This window comes from Marmota monax, unplaced genomic scaffold (assembly GCF_021218885.2).
Source record: "Marmota monax isolate L192 unplaced genomic scaffold, Marmota_monax_Labrador192_F-V1.1 WCK01_AAM20220418_F8-fsc00018, whole genome shotgun sequence".
In the NCBI taxonomy this organism is placed as follows: Eukaryota; Metazoa; Chordata; class Mammalia; order Rodentia; family Sciuridae; genus Marmota; species Marmota monax.
In genome coordinates, this window is record NW_026692201.1 from 23,478,433 (window position 1) to 23,481,891 (window position 3,459).

Here is a 3,459-nt window from a genome sequence, read left to right on the forward strand (position 1 = left end):
ATTTTGGTCCAATCTTACATTTCTCAGGTACACAAACCAGTAAATTACTTGTTCCTTTTAAGTTATGCTATTTTGAAGTGAGCTTCTGTCATTTATAAATAGAAGAGTTTCAACTACTGTAGGGGGCATGGTAAATTTTCTCTTTTTTACTTGACAATATTTGAAAAATGTCACAGATGTCATTTTTATACACAAAAATAGGACAGGAATGAATTAAGATTAATCAAGTATCTGAATCTTGATCTACCAACTAACCTTACAAATTGTTGTCAGTCTTTTGGATTCTCATTAACATTTAATAAAGACATTTGTCAAAATTAACCAATGGACCCATTAATTGTTAATTAAATTCTCCAAAAATTTCTCCTCATTAGTATTTAAATATGCACTTTGGAAAATATGTATGATGGATAGTGTGAGATTTGATAATGACAGATGAGCTGTTTACCTTAAAGTCAAAAATGTTTTTCAAGTTTTAGATTTGGAAATTAAGCATCTTTAATTTTTAAACAAGGAAAATATAGTTGTTACAGCCGAGGAACCCCACTCAGACAAACTTGATGTGGAGCATGATATATTCTAGCTTTTGAGCTTATGGTGCGAATGGATGAGATTCTGGGAGCTCTGGGAAGGCTGAAGTGTGTTTTCTATGTGGGAAGGATGTGACTCAACGGAGGCCAGAAAGCAAACCAGTAGGTAGGCAGCTTCCTGAATGTTTCCCAGTGATCTCTATCTGCTGGTGTTCCCACAATTTTTGTGAACACCTCCTCTGGAATGTGAGCAGGACCCAGTGACTCCTGCAGACAGCAGAACATGCAAAAATGATAAAATGTCATTTCATAACTTAGATTATAAAAGACTATCTTCTGTCTTGCTCATTATCTCTCTCCAGAGGTTTCTTTCAGTTTCCCTATGGTACTAGTTTGTTAAATATCAGTCTCTTGATGACAGAAGGATGGACATTTATTTACTGCATGCTTTGGGCTGGATTCTCAAACAGCCTGATTCCAGGAAGACTCAGCTGTTTGGTGCCATGGGAGACACTAAAGGCCTCCCATTGCAGGGTCTTAAATTATCTAAACAAAAACATACAAAAAAGGAAATTCTGGGAAATGAAATTCACATCAAGCCAAGTTAGTACATCATAAAGCAATCAAAATCACTGAGGGTGCAGTATGTCTATCATGATGGGAGAAATGCACAGATTCCCATATTTATCAGTGTCTAAGATAGTGAATTGTTTCCTTATCATCTCCTGAAGCTAATTATTTTAAGTTAACTTAATTTTAGAAGAGTTTTAGACTCATGAAAAACTTGTTATGGTTGCTGTATATTCTACATTTAGCCTTCTAAATTATCCTTATATTACATTTGTGTGGTATAATTGTTACATTTAATGATTCAAAATAGATTCTTCATCACTAGAGTCCATGTGTCACTCAAATGCTTATTTTTTTTTTTCTGTTCAGGACCTCATTACATCTTGTGGGCACCATATTATATTTAGTGCTACATCTCCCTATGCTCCTCTTGGCTGTCACAATCTCTAAGATTTTCCTGCTTTTTTTAGATACTTGACAGTTTTGAAAAGTGCTGGTCAGGTATTTTGTGGAATGTCCCTCACTTGGGACTTGTAGACTTGTAGGATGTTTTCCTTTTGATTAGACAAGCATTAAGTGTTTTGGGGAAGAAGACCACTGAGGAAATGTGCTGTTTTCATTATATTACATTCAGGTCACATGCTTTCAACATGATTTATCTGGGCTGAGATATTATTTGTCTATTTCTCCACTATAAATTTACTTCCCCCTGCTCTTCATGCTGTATTCTTTGGAGAATTACTACAAGCAGCCTGAACTTAGTAGTGGGAAGTTGTGCTTTACTTTGCAGAGGAGAGAATATCTGCATAAATGACCCTATTATAAATAACCCTCTTGCATCAGGGTCCTGAATTATGGCTACAGTTGTATGCTGTGCCTGGCTTTTCATGGAAAAAAAAATCTTTTCAAATGGGTCTGAATGGTTCTTTGTATCATGTCTAGTAGCTCCACAGATTATAACAGCAGAGAACATGGAGGCCCAGAGGGAATGGGCCCCAATGGTATTATCGAGATAAACTGGAAGGAGATTGTTGATAACTTTTTTTGATAAGAATTTAAAGGAGCCTCTTCTTCCAGGCATTTATGCTTATGGTTTTGAGAAGCCTTCAGCAATTCAACAGAGAGCTATTATTTGCTGTATTAAAGGATATGATGTGATTGCTCAAGCTCAGTCAAGTACTGGCAAGACAGCCACATTTGCTATTTCTATACTGCAACAGTTGGAGATTGAGTTCAAGGAGACCCAAGCACGAGTATTGGCTCCCACCAGAGAACTGGCTCAACAGATTCTAAAGGTGATTCTGGCACTTGGATACTATATGGGAGCAAATTGTCATGCCTGCATTAGTAGAACAAATGTTCAAAATGAAATGTAAAAACTACAGGCTGAAGTACCACATATTGTTGTTGATACACCAGGGAGCGGGTTTGATATGTTAAACAGAAGATATCTTTCTCCAAAATGGACCAAAATGTTTGTTTTGGATGAAGCAGATGAAACGTTGAGTCTGGGGTTTAAGGATCAAATCTATGAGATTTTCCAAAAATCAAATACAAGTATTCAGGTTGTGTTGCTTTATGCCACAATGCCAATTGATGTGTTGGAAGTGACAAAAAAATTCATGAGAGATCCAATTTGAATTCTGGTGAAGAAGAAAGAATTGACCCTTGAAGGAATCAAACAGTTTTACATTAAGGTTGAAAGAGAAGAATGGAAGTTGGGCACAATTTGTGACTTGTATGAGACACTGACTGTTACACAGGCTGTAATTTTTCTTCAATACAAGGCACAAAATTGGACTGGCTCACTGAGAAAATGCATTCGAGGGACTTCACAGCTTCTGCTCTGCATGGTGACATGGACCAGAAGGAGAGAGATGTTATCATGAGTGAATTCTGATCAGAGTCAAGCTGAGTTCTGATCACTACTGACTTGTTGGCTCATGGGATTGAGGTGCAACAAGTGTCTTTGGTTGTAAACTATGATCTACCTACCAATCTTGAAAACTATATTCACAGAATTGGCAGAGGGGGCAGATTTGGGAGGAAAGGTGTGGCTATAAAATTTGTTATTGAAGAAGAGAATAGGATTCTTTGTGACACAGAGACTTTCTACAATATACAGTGGAGGAAATGTCCAGAGTGTGGCTGACCATATTTAATTCCTGGGATGAAATATATTTGAATGCAGTGCTCTCTGTTGCTGAATAGGTGATCACAGCTTCTTTGGGAATATTTGAATCTTGTCTTAATGCTCATAATAGATCAGAAATACAGATTTTGACAGCAAAGCGACATTAGTTGTGAGCTCTTGTGAGGAAAGTCATTGGCTTTATCCTCTTTAGAGTTAGACTGTTGG

General features: G+C 37.0%; 1 pseudogene; it reads left to right on the forward strand.

Annotated features, from left to right (window-relative positions):
* Positions 1–2,034: 2,034 nt before the first annotated feature.
* On the forward strand, positions 2,035–3,252 carry LOC124080709 (eukaryotic initiation factor 4A-II-like; annotated as a pseudogene).
* Positions 3,253–3,459: the final 207 nt, after the last annotated feature.